This window comes from Vicugna pacos, chromosome 21 (genome assembly GCF_048564905.1).
Source record: "Vicugna pacos chromosome 21, VicPac4, whole genome shotgun sequence".
NCBI classification, from domain to species: Eukaryota; Metazoa; Chordata; class Mammalia; order Artiodactyla; family Camelidae; genus Vicugna; species Vicugna pacos.
Genome location: NC_133007.1, coordinates 11,958,088 through 11,974,946, shown reverse-complemented (window position 1 = coordinate 11,974,946; position 16,859 = coordinate 11,958,088). Strand labels below are relative to the sequence as shown.

General features: G+C 35.1%; 1 protein-coding gene and 1 non-coding gene across 6 annotated transcripts in view; both read left to right on the top strand.

Moving 5' to 3' along the window:
• The window catches only part of RABGAP1L (RAB GTPase activating protein 1 like), a 569,757-nt gene that overhangs the window by 11,054 nt on the left and 541,844 nt on the right, over window positions 1-16,859 (top strand). Inside the window, exon 1 of one of the 5 annotated variants that reach the window (XM_072946070.1) lies at window positions 6,486-6,581. The exons of the other annotated variants lie outside the window; for them this stretch is intronic. The gene's annotated coding sequence lies outside the window, so the exon portion shown is untranslated. Of the gene's footprint in view, window positions 1-6,485; window positions 6,582-16,859 lie in introns of those variants that run through there. 5 annotated transcript variants of the gene reach the window in all.
• On the top strand, window positions 11,069-11,174 carry LOC116284830 (U6 spliceosomal RNA). The gene has a single exon (XR_004194492.1). It is a non-coding gene; the product is annotated as a U6 spliceosomal RNA (small nuclear RNA).

Genomic DNA, 16,859 nt, shown 5'->3' with positions numbered 1-16,859 from the left:
CATATCTGTAAAATGAGAGTAATAGAACCTCATGACTTTGTGAAATTCAAGAAATAGGTGCCTGGTGTATAGAAGGTGCTCCATGGATGGTAGGTATTCTCAGCCCTATTACCTAGCCAGAATCCTCCGTGTTCTTTGTTTATTAGTGACTTTATTTGAAAGCAGCAAACCAAGAAATAGTGTAGGGAAGAACCGGGTGACTGGGGAATGAAGGTAGAGATTTTGCACCAGTGCTCTTGACCTCAGGTAGGAGGCATGGATGGGAAGGGCCTGTGACTTTATGTGAAGACTGACAGTGGAACAGATTGGATCATATGTGGCATAACATCTACATTCTGGCTTAAAACTTAATAAACCGGTTGAGTGGATTTGAACTTAATTTTAAAATTTTTATTTACTTTTTAGTTATTAAAATGCTTATAATACTAAACTACTTACTTGATTAGAGAATGATTTTTCATCAAGCTGAGTCCAGTTTATTCAAGGCTTAGGGGCTGTTCAATTGTTCCTTTGTGATAATGTGCTAAGACATTTCTAGGAAGGAAGTATTTTTTCCCCTCTTTTCCCTTTTAGTGCTACAAGCTGTTGAGATCTGTACTGCTGCTACCCCTATTGGGATCTGCCATTTCATTACATCTCTTTGCAAGGCATCATGTTAGTGCTGTGGAAGGATGTAAAGAAGTATAAGGCATGAACCATGTATTTCAGGAACCTGACTATAGTGGGGAAAGTGATGTATATATGTATTAAAAATAACTGATTTTTAAAAAGAGCAGAGTTACTGACTAAAACATCTTATTCTCTGATCCAGTATCCCTAGCATCATTTGTTTAAGATAAATTGTTTTGCTGGAAAAAAGTCGTAGGCGGTTGTATATGCTCGTGTCAAAAATGAACAGGTAAGTTGAAAACTGAAGTTTCTGACTCATGTTAATTTTTCCATCTTACTTGAAAATCTGTAATAGAATTATTTTGTCCTGATTCCTTCACTAATATCTTCTAAGGATTCAAAAATTGTCTGTAAATCTTTGAGTGTCTTTGCTTTGTTACCTTCAAATGCGATTATTGGCAAGTTAGTTAATTATCCTGTGTATCTTTTCAAAGTAGATTAAATTAAATCATCATGATTTAGATGTTTTCCTATGACAGTTTTTTTACCTTTTTTTAAATTGAAATATAGTCAGTTACAATGTGTCAATTTCTGGTGTACAGCACAATGTCCTAGTCATGCATATACATACATATATTTGTTTTCATTCTTTTTCATTAAAGATTATTACAAGATACTGGATATAGTTCCCATGCTGTACAGAAGAAATTTGTTTTTTTAATCTATTTTTATATATAGTGGCTAACATTAGCAAATCTCAGACTCCCAAATTTATCCCTTCCCACCTCCTTTCCCCTGGTAACCATAAGATTGTTTACTATGTCTGTGAGTCTGTTTTGTAGATGAATTCATTAATGTCCTCTTTTTTTCTTTTAGATTCCACATATGAGTGATATCATATGGTATTTTTCTTTCTCTTTCCACTAACAGTATTTTATCTTAATTGTGTTATCATTTGAAAAAAAATCAAGTTAGTTTTTTTGTATTTATCATTGAATCTGTTTGTAATATCTTTTATACTTAAGTGATAATACGTTTTGATCAAAAGAAGTTTTGCCACCCTCCCTTTCACCCCTTGCTGTACACTTGGATAAAAGAGAACCTCTAATCAGAATGCTCCCTCCTTAGATTTTCCTGTTGCTGACTTCTCCTTGTCATTCAGATCTCAGCTTTTTTCCCTAAAAATGTTAAACATTTTTCTCTGAATCTTTCCCAAACCACCTAATCTGAAGTGGTCCTTGATCCTCTAGGTTTGCGCTGCCACGTTGTCATATGTAGTTTAATTCAAAATAGTTACCTCTGTCACAGAAACTTCCTTCCTTCCTTCCTGTATTTACTCCTTTCTTCCTGTCCCCCAGTAGCGTGTAAGCAAGGACTTAACTGGTTTTTCACTTCTGTTATCTCTAGAGTGTTGAATAAAGCGCTCAATAAAATTTTGTCATTGTAGAATGAAGCAAATATTCTTCCCCCTAAACAGCTTTAAAACTTTCTTAAAAGTTATTTCACTTCAGTTTGCCTTGGTTTTCTTCCCTTGCAGAATGATGGGGGACGGGAAAGGAAAGAGACTGAGTTAGGTTATTTCTGAAATCCCAAAGGCTGCTATAAGCTTCACGTAAGCTTTTAGTTCTTTCTAATGGTGTTGATGAATTTGTACTGAGCTATTTAATTAGTTTCTTACTCTGTCCTCTGTTGAAACCGGGGGTACATGTTTATATTTACAGGACTACTGACAGCACTGGAGAGTTAACTCTGATTGCAGAATGAGGTTCCTTGGTGTATCTAGATTATTAAAGAGGTTAGATCTGCAAAGTGATTTCTTGTTTTTAATTGAAGTGCAGTTGATGGAAAGTGTTGTTAGTTTTTGGTGTATAGTAAAATGATTAACTTATATGTATATGTATATATACTTTTTCAGATTTTTTTCCTTTATAGTTTATTAGAAGATGTTGAATATGGTTCCCTGTGCTATACAATAGGTTTTTCTTGTTTATCTGTTTTGTATATAATAGTGTGTATATGTTAATCCCAAACTCCTAATTTATTCCTCCGTGCTCTTTCCCCTTTGGTAGCTATAGGTTTGTTTTCTTTGTCTTTGAATCTCTTTCTGTTTTGTAAATAAGTTCATTTGTATGCTTTTAGATTCTACATATAAGTGGTATCATATGATAGTTCTCTTTCCCTGACTTTCTTCACTTGGTATGATAATCTCTAGGTCCATGCATATTGCTGCAAATGGCATTATTTCATTCTTTTTCATGGCTGAGAGTATTTATTGTATAAGTATACCACAGCTTCTTTATTTAGTCATCTATTGATGGACACTTAGGTTGCTTCCATGTCTTGGCTATTGTAAATAGTGCTGCTATGAACATTGGGGTGCATGTATCTTTTCAAATTAGAGTTTCCTCTGGGTATATACCCAGGAGTGGGATTTCTGTCTCACATAGTAAGTGTATTTTTAGTTTTTCAAGGAACCTCCATACTGTTTTCCATAGTGGCTGCACCAATTTATATTCCCACCAGCAGTGTTGGAGGGTTCCTTTTTCTCTACACCCTCTCCAGAATTTATTATTTGTAGACTTTTTGGTGATGGCCATCCTGACTGGTGTGAGGTGATACCTCATTGTAATTTTAGTTTGCACTTCTCAAATAATTAGTGATTTTGAGCATTTTTTCATGTGCCTATTGGCCATCTGGAAGTCTTCTTTGGAGAAATGTCTATTTAGGTCTTCTGCCTATTTTTTGATTAGGTTGTTTGTTTTTGTTATTGAGTTTTATGAGTTGTTTGTATTTTGGAAATTAAGCCCTTGTCCGTTGCATCATTTGCAAATATTTCTCCCATTCTGTAGGCTGCAAAATCTTACAAGTTTAATTGGATCCTATTTGTTTAATTTTACTTTTATTTCTGTTGCCTCAGTAGACTGCCCTAAGAAAACCTTGGTATGATTTATGTCAGAGAATGTTTTGCCTATGTTCTCTTTTAGAAATCTTATGGTGTCATTTCTTATATTTAAGTCTTTAAGCCATTTTGAATTTATTTTTGTGTATAGTGTGAGGTAATTTTCTACATTAATTTACTTGTGGCTCTTCAGCTTTCCCAGTGCCACTTGCTGAAGAGACTGTCTTTTCTCCATTGTATACTCTTGCCTCCTTTGTCAAAGATTGATTGACTGTAGGTGTGTGGGTTTATTTCTGGGCTCTCTATCCTGTTCCATTGATCCATATGTCTGTTTTTGTGCCAGTACCATGCTATTTTGATTACTGGATCTTTGTAGTATTGTCTGAAGTCTGGGAGAGTTATGCCTCTAGCTTTGTTCTTTTTCTTCAGAATTACTTCAGCAGTTCTGGGTCTTTTGTGGTTCCATATGAATTTTGGGATTTTTTGTTTTAGTTCTGTGAAAAATGTCCTGGGTAATTTGATAGGGATCACATTAAATTTGTAGATTGATTTGGGTAGTATTGCCATTTTAACTATATTAATTCTTCCAGTCCAAGAGCATGGGATATCTTTCCATTTCTTTGAGTTGTCTTCAGTTTCCTTCAACAAGGTTTTACAGTTTTCAGCGTATAAATCTTTCACCTCCTTGGTGAGGTTTATTCATAAGATTTTTTTTTAATGTGGTTGTTAAAGGGATTTTTAAAAAACTTTTCCTTTCTGAAATATCATGAACCTTGAGATACATCTTGCCAAATTTCAGTCCACTAGCAATATTTTGAATATATTTGCTTTACTATAATCTAACCAGCATTATGTATTACTACTTTCAAAAAGTCTGAAATAGTATAAAATAGTATTCCATTTAGCTTTAATAAGCATTTCTTTGATTACTGAGAAGATCTAACATTCTTCTGACAGTTGCTTATAGGCTGTATTTCCTCTGCTATCAGCTGTCTGCTCATTTCCTTTACTCATTTCAAAAAATGTTTTTGTTCATTGTAATAATGAAGTTTTCCTAAGCAAAAATGAAATTGCCAACTGTCTAAAATTCTAGTCACATGGACCAAAAGAAAAACTGGTTTATATCTACAATCTCCATTGCCTTCCAGAAATTACCATAAACATTACTTTTAATGTAAACTCATTTATACGTATATTATCTTAGGGTTCATTTTATATAAATCATAACTCTCATAGTTAAAATTAATCAAAAAGTTGAAATGACTGAAGTTTCCTGGTATTTAGAGTAAATACCAGAGAGATTAGTTCAACCTAGCACTTGAATACGCCAGAGAACTTATCTTAATTAATTTGATCATCAAAACAGAAATTATGTGAAACCAATTCAGGAAGGTAGCAGGATACAAGATTAACATACAGAAGTCTGTTGCATTTCTTTACACTAAAAATGAAAGCTTGGGAAAGCTTCATTATTATAACGAACAAAAACATTTTTTGAAATAGGTAAAGGAAATGAGCAGACAGCTGATAGCAGAGGAAATACAGCCAAGAAAAAGATCAGGAATACACTAAAATATTAATTGAGTTAGTGGTGATAGGATTATGGAAATTTTTTTGTTTTCCTAAATTTATGTAAATTTTATAATGAAAAAAGTATAAATAAAATTAAAATTTTCTAGCTGTGTTAATTTTGTTAGTAAAAATAGGGTTGCCAGATTTAGCAAAGAAAAATACACACAATATTTGGAATGTACTTATACTAAAAAGTGTTTTTCTGAAACTCAAGTTTAAACTGAGTGTTCCATGTTTTATCTGACAACTCCAAGTGTAACACATTTTGGTCATAGTTGAATATTGTTGAGAAATCTTGGGACGCTCTGCTTCCCAAATAATTCTAACTATTGTTTTTAATTCAGTTAACTTTTTTTTCAAACTAGGTTTATTTAGTTGGGAAAATTACTCCTATGGTCTAATTTTTTTCAGGACTAGTTTTTGGGTGATGCTTGAAGGAAATATGCTTCATGTTTGGCAAGAGTAATTAGAAATATTATTATTTAACAAAAGCATGATAGTATTAAATGCTGCCTGTTTACCTTAGATAAAAGGTTGATTTGTAAAGCTACCAGCTTTCTAGTCTTAAAAATGATGTCATTTCTGTGGTGTAATATCTTTATACGTGTATCTGTGAAGGTGCTTTCCCTATGGCAAACTTATTAATACAGTGTTTGAGAGGTCATGGAAATTAGAGTGAGGAGGAAAGGGGAAGCAGGACTGTAACTGCTCTGCTTTGAAAACTGAAACGTTTTGTAAGTTTCATATTTGAAGTGAAAATAAAATGACACTTGTAAGAAGTTTCTACAGTTTTCTAAATCTTAAAAATAGGTAATCTTCCCACAGAATAAGATGTCAGGACTTTTTAGATTGAAAAAAATTATACAAAATTTTGGGGTCTAACTGAAGATAAGTCGTATGAAGATGAAGATCAATTTAGTAATCATAGCTGATACAGTTAATGTATTCAGTCAAGGCTTTTGATATACTAGATGAACAGAAAGAGACCCTGCCCTCATGGAATTTATAGTTTAATGGGGATGTAAGCATTTACTGTGCTCTGTGGTAAGTACAACGATAGAGCCATATGAGCGAGCTGCAGGAGTGGCTCATAGGAGGGGCACCTTACCCAGGAGACAGATTATGTCCAAACTAAGAAGGAGTAGGAATTAGCCAGAGTAATTGATGTGGGAGTGCTAGAGCTTGAGAGCAGATATGAAGGCCCAGAGGCAGGGAAGAATGAGGCAGGGAAGAAATGGAAGTTCAGTATGGATTGGACAGCAGTGTGTAAGAGGGAGGAGGGAGAGCAAATGGTAAAAAATTAGGCTGTAAAGATAAGCACAGGCCAGATGATGCTGGGTCTTACAGATCATTTAAGAAGTTTGGGCTTTATTCTAAGAGAAATATGACAACAGTTCTTTGTTCTAGAGAGATCATTTTGGCCTGGTTATGCAGAATGAATTTGGAGAGAAGTAAGGCTGGAGTCAGGAAGATAATTTAGAGAATTATTACAATAATCCAGGTAAGTGAACCAAAGTGGAAGTAGTGAAGTTGGAGGGGAGTGGGCAGATACAAGTTTTTGTGAGGTAAAATCATTAGGACTTTGTGATATATTTGATATAGGGCTGAGAGAGGAGGAGTCATAATTCTTGGACAGCTTTACCAAGAGAGAGTAGGGGTGGAACAGAGTTTTGAAGAAAGAAAATATGAGTTCAGGGTTTAACAGAGTTTAACACCTGTGAGGCAAACATTGTAGATGTGTGTAGGCAACTTAACATAAGGTTATAAAACTTGAGAAAGATGTCTGGGTTTGAAATGTGCTAACTGAGACTAAATGAATAGAGTAGAAGAGGTCCTGAGGAACTCCCTTTTAGAGACGGAAGAGGAACTTATTTAAAAAAAGTGTTTTTTCTGAAGACTTACATATTTAATATTTATTTTTCTTCTGTCTATTTATGCTTATTGTATTTATTTTGTTACATCTCTTTCCCCTAGTAGATTATAAGCCCCTTAAGGGCAGGACCATGTCTCTTTTGTCCACCTCTGTATGCACAGTACTTGGCACACAGTACACACTCAACAAATATTTGTGGAATGATTAATTAATTTTCTCTGTTACTGTATTCCTTTTGTTTCCTCATTTGAGTGTTTTTAGTTGTAAGCATTCATTTCTGGAATCTCTGTTCCATTGTATGAACAATTCTTCTCTTTAAAATGGTGTCATCTAGGTATGCTTTCTTTTAATATTTCCTTATGGAAAATTTCAAATTTATAAGGAGAGGAAATGGTTTACTTAATATCCACATAACAATTTAAACTGAACAGCAGTTATGTTTCCCATCTTTGCATCATCTCTTTTTTTGTTGTAGCACTGCCGATTACAGAAATTGATTTATTTTTACCCCTAAATATTTGAATGTATTTCTCAAAAGTAAGAACATTGTCTTACATAACCATAATCACATTCTCACAGTATAACCCGTAACTAAATGAATAATTTCCTAATATCATCCAAAATCCAGCCCATATTAAAAATTTGCCATTTATACCTGAAATATCTGTGTTTACTCAGGCTGCTGTAACAAAATACCACACCCTGGGTGGCTTAAATGACATATACTTATTTTCTCACAGTTCTGGAGACTAAACCCAAGATCAAGGTGTTGGCAGATTTTATTTCTCCTAAGGATCTTACCTTGGACATGGCTGTCCTCTCTGTGTCCTCACGTGGTCTTTTCTCTGTGTGTGCACATCCCTGGTGTCTCTGTCCAAATTTCCTTCTTACAAGGGTGCCATTCAGAGTGAATTAGGGCCCATGCTAATGGCCTCATTTTAACTTACTTCTTTGAAAGCCCTACCTCCAAATATAGCCACATTCTGAGGTACTGGGGGTTAGAGCTTCAACATGTGAATTTTTTGGAGGGCAGGGCACAATCCAGCCCATAAAGGTGTATTTTATACTGCTGGTTTGTTCAAAGCAAGATTTAATCGAGGTCTGTGCAATTGCATTTAGTTGTAAATTTCTTATGTCTATTTTAATCTACAGCACATCTCTCCACTTCTTCCTTTTTCTTCTCATGACTATTCAGACACCTAGCCAGTTGTCCTGTGACATGCTCCACGTTTTGAATTTGTCTGATTTATTTCATTGTTCTCTATTTCCTATAAGCTGAAAGCTATATCTAAAGGTTTTAAAAATAGAAACATTTTGGGCGCCAGTATTTATAGTTGGTGCTGTGTATGTCATAATACGTTGTATCTGGAGGCACATATTTGGTGTTCCTACTCTTAGTGATACTGAGATTGATCTTGGGGTAAAGTGGTGACAAAAATTTAATTGCTCTATTGGACAGTTAGTTTTTTCCCTTGTCACCAATTAATGTTATCTGTGGTACAGTACTTTTAAGTATCATGTAGTTTTAATAATTGCTATTTAAGGTAACATGGCTGCCTGAATGCCATCAGTTAGGGTTATTAGGAATAGTGAGCATTTCTCATTTTTGGCTTTTCAACATTTGAGCACCTTTCCTCTATTTGACAGCTAGTAATACAAAGAAGAATGATACTCACAATTCTGATGAGTGTTAGCAGTAACCACAGTCTCATTTAGCTTAAGAAGCAGCAGGGGCAGTGTTCTAAGTGTGGCATCCACCCCATGTTTAGACTGTTGGTGGGACGGGCTGTGCAAGCTATGACATCTATGCCAGCAGCAGCAGTGGTGTCATCACTGGAAAGGTTGAGGCATGCTTTGGGGCATAGTCTTGGCTGTGTGGCCTTTTATAAGTCCAGTTCCTTGCTTTTCTGGAGATACCTTATTAATAAATTCCACTTCTGCTTAGGTAGTTAAAATTTATTTTTCTTTTTAATAACTAAGAACTCTGGGAGAAGCACTTTGAAGGGATAATCTAGACAGAAGTTGGACCCAATGTTCATAGGAGCACTATTTACAATAGCCAAACAACCTAAATGTCCATTGACAGATGACTGGATAAAGAAGTTGTGGTATATTTATACAATGGAATACTACTCAGCCATAAAAATAATAAAATAATGCCATTTGCAGCAACGTGGGTGGACCTGAGATTATCATTCTAAATGAAATAATCCAGAAAGAGAAAGAAAAATACCATATGATATCACTTATATGTGGAATCTTAAAAAAAAAAAAAAGACAAACGAACTTACTTACAAAACAGAAACAGACTCTCAGACATAGAGAACAAACTTGTGGTTACCAGGGGTGGAGGGGGGTGGGTGGGGATAAATTGAGAATTAAAGATTTGCAGATGCTAAATGATATAGAATAGATAAACAACAAGTTCATTGTGTAGCACAGGGAACTATATTCAACATCTTGTAGTAACTTATGGTAAAAAAGAATATGAAAATGAATGTCTTTATGTTCATGTATGATTGAAGCATTGTGCTTTACTTTAGAAATTGACACAACATTGTAAACTGACTATACTACAATAAAAAAAAAATATATGTAATGAAAAAAAAGGAGGTTGGACCCAGTGTCATCTTAGGTCCTCTTCCTATCTTCAGTTACATTTGTCTACCCATTCTTAGTTTTTAAAAGTCGGTTTGTATTTATTTTTATATTCTTGTTTCTTGTTCTTTGAGATACAATTTGTCACTGGTTGTTAAGTTTTTGAAGTGTTCTTTGCAAAAGCATTCGTTTTATGCCCACTGTGAGCTGAGCTAGAGATACAAGATAAATATTAACCTGCCCTCAAGGAAGATAAATCATATAGAGAAGTTAATCTTGAGAGACATTCAGGTAAAGTGCATTGGCAATTCAAGTAGGAAGAAATCATTTGCAGAAGGAGGGGTAGGAGATGATGAAAGACGTGTGATTTGAGCTGAGTTTTGAAGGATTGGTAGCATCTAGATATAGCTAGATGAGTGAGGAAGAGGGCTTCGGGTAAAGGGAATAGGGTGACTAAAGGTAAGATGTTGGCTATGTATATGGGGATATTTACTCTATTAGAAATTAAAATTGGTAACTTAAAATGCTCATTCATCAGAAGTAATAATAATAAACCCACTGCATGTCAACATATATGACGTATTTTTAATGAAAAGTAACTGTTTCTGAAAGAAAGCAATTTAGTGAGAAGAGAGTGTGGTTTTACATTTTGCACATCTCTTTAATGTCTGCCTTAGTAGAAGACAGACATTCTCATATTTGCTGCTGCATTCACTCTATTTTAGTATGTTGTTTATGTTGAAGTATATGAAGAGAAGCTGGCCATTTGCCTTTACCTACCACTCATCCTAGGGGGAAAGAACTGAATATATGTGTTTGAAAGTCTCCTCCAATGCATACTATTTAACCAGAATTAGTAAGATAAACAGTGAAGATTTCGTGGGGGAGGTGAGATTTGAGATGAGGCTTGTGGGCATCAGATAAAGAGGAGGAAATAGAAAGGCTTTATTGTTGGGGCCAAATAGTATAAACAGGAAAACTGTATATCTCGAGATCAAAATATTGAAACAGTTGCCTTGAATTCAAAAGGTAGAACAAAAGTAAAAATGATCACCATATTCTGGGATCTGATAAAGTCTAGAGGATAATATAAAGACTGTGGTACGATTAGTTGACTGATAATGCTGAGCAGTTACAGTAGCTGGCCATTTATTGAGTGTCTTCTATGTTGCAGTTAATGATCTAAGTGCACTACATGTATTCATTCATTTACTCTGCTTATAACTGTAGAAAGTCAATATAATTATTATTATTTTCATTATTTTACACGTGAGAAACCTGAGACACAGAGAAATTGTGTTACTCATCTGAGATCACACTGTCAGTAAGGTGCAGAATTGGGAATTAAACTCGGGCAGCTGGGTTCTAAGGTCTGCTCTTTTATGGAGCACACTAAATTACCCCTTAAATATTAATAAATAAGATTGTATAAGGAGGATACTATTAGCTTATGAAGGACTCTTGAAACAGAGGACTTTGAACTTGATACAGGAGGCTCTCAAGAAATGTTTGCTTTTGTGCTCGCTTCGGCAGCACATATACTAAAATTGGAACGATACAGAGAAGATTAGATGGCCCCTGCGCAAGGATGACATGCAAATTCGTGAAGCATTCCATATTTAAAAAAAAAAAAAGAAATGTTTGCTTTTTTTCAGTTGAATTGAATGATAAAATACTTATTGAGTGCCAGCTACGTACGTGTCAGCTGTTGTGGAGAGGACATAAGAATGAGTGTGGCAGAACCTGCTGTTGTCCCTCAACACCTGCCTTTTCTTTTGAAGTAATAGCATTTTAAGTTGAGCTCAAGGTCATCCATATTAAAGACTACATTCCCCAGCCTTTCTCGAAAGCTAGAATGGTCAAATAATGAAGTTTAGGCCCTTGGGATGTAAGTGGAAGTATTCTTGTAGTGACTTATTGGAACTTGGGTTAAGTGATAGGTGATATATATCCTTTGTCTTCTATTTTTCTTTTGGTTTGGTCCTTTCCTCAGTCTTACTGCCTGTAAAATGCCAAAGGGAGAGGTGTTAAAAGGAAGAGAAAAGAATCTTTTTGAGTGGAAATTTTTATAAAGAAGGATTTCATAGAAGCCAGCTACAATGGCAGAGGGTGAAGGAAAAAACTGTTTGTCATAGGAATTAAAATTTGGTGGGGCAGCAAGAATACCAAAGATGTGTAGAAAACTGTTTATTAGGTTAGTAGTGGTCAGTTGGTGAATTTGAATCTGTTGATCCTGGAGAAGCAAACACCCCCACTCCCAACCTGGCATTCTCAGGAATTTCAAGTTCCTAAACAGACGTGGCCAGAAAAGGCTATGGTTATCTATACATTCGGAATATAAGCAAACCTTGGGAAGGAAGCGGCAACATGGCTTTCAAGTTATACAAGCAGCCCTGTTTCATTTTCTTGCTTTTAACCCCATAATGCTATTATTTTTATTTAAAAAAAATTGTTTTGAGTAGACTGTTTTTTTTCAGAGAAGGTTTAGTTTCACAGCAAAATTGAGCAGAAGGTACTGTTTCCTTATACCCCTGCCCCCTCCCCCACATGCACAACCTCCTCCACTATCAACATCGGGCATCAAAGTAGTACGTTTGTTACAGTTGATGAACCTACAGTGACACATCATAATCACCAAAGTCCATGATGTACATTGAAATCCACTCTTAGTTTTGTATGTTTTATGAGTTGGGAGAAATGTATATGGACATGTATTCACCATTACAGTATCATACAAAATAGTTTTACTGCCCTAAAAATCCTCTGTGCTCTGCCTTTTCATCCCCACCCCACCCCCCCGCCCTGACCCCTGGCAACCGCAGATCTTTCTACTGCTTCCATAATTTTGTGCTTTCTAGGATGTTACATAGTTGGAATCATACAATATGTAGCTTTTTCAGATTGGCTTCTTTCACTTAATATTATGAATTTAAAGTACTTCCATGTGTTTTCATGTCTTGATAGCTCACTTCTTTTTAGCACTGAATAATACTCCATTGTCTGGATTGTTTATTATTTATCCACTCACCTACTCAAGGACATCTTGGTTGCTTCCACGTTTTGACAGTTATGAATAAAGCTGTTGTAAATGGACATGTGCAGGTTTTGTATGGACATAAATTTTCAACTCCTTTGGGTAAATACCAAGGATCATATGGTAAAAGTATATTTAGTTTTGTTAGAAATCACCAAATTGTCTTCCAAAGTGGCTGTATCATTTTGCATTCCCATGAGGAATGAGAGGTTTTTGTTGCTCCACGTCCTTGTCATCATTTGGTGTTGTCAGTATTCTGGATTGTATCTCATTGTTTAAATTTGCATTTCCCTGGTGACTTATGATGTGGAGCATCTTTTCATATGCTTATTTGCTCCCTGTATATCTTTGGGGAAGTATCTGTTCAGGTGTTTTGCCCATTTTTTAAATCGGATTGTTCATTTTCTTATGCTATAATTTTGATATCTTTTTCTTTTCTCCTCTTAGAGGTAATGTGAGGGACATTGGGTTTTAGTGATTAAAAATGAGCCCCTTAGAATCAGGTTGACTGTTAGAATCCTCTCTCCATCATTTAATAACTGTGTGACTTTGGGAAGGTTGCATACATAAATTCTTTGTTCTTCAGGTTCCTTCTTGCTAAAAGAGGGGTTAATAATGTGTGAATGTTAAATGAATTGATACATATAAGGGCCTGACCTGTAGTAAGTGCTTAACAAATGTTAGTACTTGGTATTTATTTTTCTATCATTTCATACAGTCATTATCAGTCTCTGCTCTTTACTGTATTCCCTCCAGAAAGCTTCTGCTAAACTTATTCACACTAATTTGTATGTGATTTTTTTAGGGATATTTATACTTTCAGTCTCTATTGAATTTTAAAAATCACATTGGTACCACATGACCGTATTCTCTTGGTAAAATATCCCGTAAATACACAAATATATGTAGTAAAAATGAAAGCTCCCCTGTATGTAACACCCCCCACCCCCTACTTCCTCTTCTCTTTCCAAATGTAACTACTGTTAACGGTTAATAGCAGGTCAAGGCTGAGCAGATTGGCTTGAGGTGTTCCATATTAAAAAATATTTTAAAATCTGAAGCCTTCTGGCAGCTGTTCTTGTCTATGGTCTCTTGTAGAGAAGTTTCATGAAGCTCTGCAGTGTTAATCTCTTTGTACTCGCCTCAGGGCTTCCTTTTAGGGAAGACCTACTGCTCTTTATTTCTTTCTTCAATTTGTGGTAGTCAAGGTGTTCAGTTCTTGATTTTGGCACTTGTATGCCAAGAATATCCACCTTATTTAAAAAGATGCTCAACCATGTGGTGTGGAAGGTGATCCCACAGTTCATCAAGGTTGGGGTGGAGCTGCGGTGGCAACCCTTCCCAGCTCATATTCATGTTTGCTGTATGGGGGCAACCATCCTAGGCCTCTTAGGGTTCATAGGCTCCACTGGAATGTGATTGTAGGGATAGGACGAATCAGGAGGGATTGGTCAGTGCTGCCTGCCATCCTGCTGTTTCTGATGCCAGGATCTGGGAAATGTAAGGCTATCTTGAGATGCCTTATAATTTTCAGATCTTACTTCAGAGTCCACTAGTTAGGGACTATTCAGTAAGTAAATACCCCAGTTGAGATGCAGAAAATTGTACGCAGCTTGCTTTGAGGATTATTGAACTAAAGTACTTTAAAAGGTGACAAAGTTTTCTTTCTTTTAGGTTTTACTTATAATTAAAATTATTTTTTGGTTTTATTTAAGTAAATATAAAATTGTACATTCAAATAATTATTTACTGAAAAAATTCACCTTTATTTTAAAATCCTGGATAGTATGTGATCATTGTAACATATTTAAGAGTATAAATAAAAAGTGAAAGTCTACTTCTCATACAGTGTTTACTAAATATACACATTTAAAAAAAGAAATGAGCTTACAATAAAACTTAGTACATTTTGGATATCTTACTGTGACAATTCTGTGGCAGCTTAATACCTTATGGAACTGTTTCCTTATTGTTAGATGTTTAGATACCTCACCCACCTTGAAAGCAGATCTAGTATGTGTGTTCTTGTAATTGTATTTTCGTATACATCTGGGACAGCTTTTTGCAGGTAGATCACTGGATTGTTGTGTACCTTTACTTTAAAATTTGGTTAAAATTAAGAAAATTCGAATACAGTTAAATGTTGACTTCTAGATTTTTTTTGTGACACTAATACTCAAACTTATTTTGGTAGAGATGAAAGATGTTTCATTGGACAATGAAAGATGTTTATCGAATAGTGTATTAGGTATTGTAGGTAGAAACTCCCAGGTAGATTTCTACATAGTTGAGTTTCAAATAGATGAAGATGTAAGGATAGTTAATCAAAATAACAAAATAAGGGCTAATACTCACTTCTTCATTTCATTAAAAATTAAGCAAAAGTAATTTCTGAAAGACTTGGTAATGTTTTTGCAAGCCGTTGTATCATTTTAAATGGCTTTCTAAGTGAGAAATGTAATAATTACAGCCAGTGTTTTGATTTAAAAAATAAGGAATGCATATGGTTAAAATTTAAAGTTTCAGAATATTTGTATCTTCTGCATAGAGCCCTATTCCCATTCTACCACAACCTGCAGAACTATTCAGCTTAGTCCCTGTGCTGTGCAATATATCCTTGTACCTTATTTACTTTATACATAGTAGTTTGTACTTAATAATACCTTTCCCCTATCTTACCCTTACCCCTTCCCTCTCCCTATTAGTAATCACTAGTTTGTTCTTTATATCTGGGTTTTTTTTTTTTTGTAAATTAACTGGTTTGTTTTATTTTTACAATTCCACATATAAGTGGTACCGTATATGTTTGTCTTTCTCTGATTTATTTCACTGAATCTAATATCCTCTAAGTCCATCCATGTTGTTACACATGGCAAAATTTCATTCTTTTTTGTGACTGAGTGGTATTTCATTGTGTATGTGTGTATGTGCGCACACACCCACACACACACACACACCCACATCATATCTTCTTTATCCATTCATCTGTTTGATGAGCACTTAGATTACTTCCATATCTTGGCTACTGTAAATAATGTTGCTGTGAACGCTGGGGTACATAAATCTTTTTGAATTAATGTTTTAATTTTTTTCAGATATGTACCTGGTAGTAGAATTGCTGGATACTGTTTTTTGCAGTGACTGCACCAATTTACATTCCCACCAGCAGTGTTCAAGAATTTCCTTTTCTCCACATCATAGCCAACATTTGTTATTTGTGGTCTTTTTGCATATCCATGTACTTTTATTTATATGTGTATTTGACCACTTTACCTCTCAACTGAATCTCTGCTTGTATGGACTTACAAAGGGAAAGGGGAGAGAGTGAAATCATGCCTGATAGATGATAGGTAATTTAAAGAGTTATTTAAAGTAGGGAATCATGAAAATATAGCACAAGTACATGTTATTTTAACATGTTAACTTGAAATCTATGTGTATGTTTATTTACCAAGCTTTTGATGTAGGGCTAAAGCCTTCTGGCATTCTGTATATTGATCTTTCTTGCATATACCTCACCACTAATGCTTCATTTTGATTTCTTCAGTGCACTTAGAATAAAATTTTAAATTTTAAATGTGGTACAGAAGTGTGTATGATCTCGCCCCTTGTCAGTTTCTAAGAAATCTACTCTTCTTCTGATTTTCTGTGATCAAGTTATGCTCTTTTCAGTTTCTGAAACTTGCGTTTGGAATCTCCACATGCTGTTCCCATAACCTGGAATGATCATTTCTTCAAATCTTTGAATGGAGAATCTTATATCAAATGTTCTATTCTTAGAGAGACATCCTTAACCTTCTTTTAATGTTCTAATCTAAAGCAGGTTACCCACCCCCACCAATATGTTTTCCTTCATTCTACTTCCACATTTGATGAGTGTGTATTTGTGTGTTTATTTGTTGAATTTCTGCCTTTTCACAAAACTGAAGGCTGCCTGAAGGCAAGGGCCATATCTGTTACGTTTATCAATAATAGCTTTTGCTTAGAGCAGTGTCTGGATGTAGGAAGTTTAAATATTTGTTGACTTAATTAGTCACATGTTCCTGCATCTGGTACAGCCCTTGCTTCCTCTTTCCCAGAAATTCCGTATCAGTCCCTTCACTGGGTCAGCTAGCAGAGGCCATCCATCAATGCTGGTAAGAATTTATTGAACATCTCACAACTCTGCAGTCTTTAGAGCTTAAAGACATTTAGTTTAAATGTCACTTTCTTAGAAACACATTCCCTGACACTCTAGATTACTTTATACCTTATCAAGTTGGTGACTGTATTGT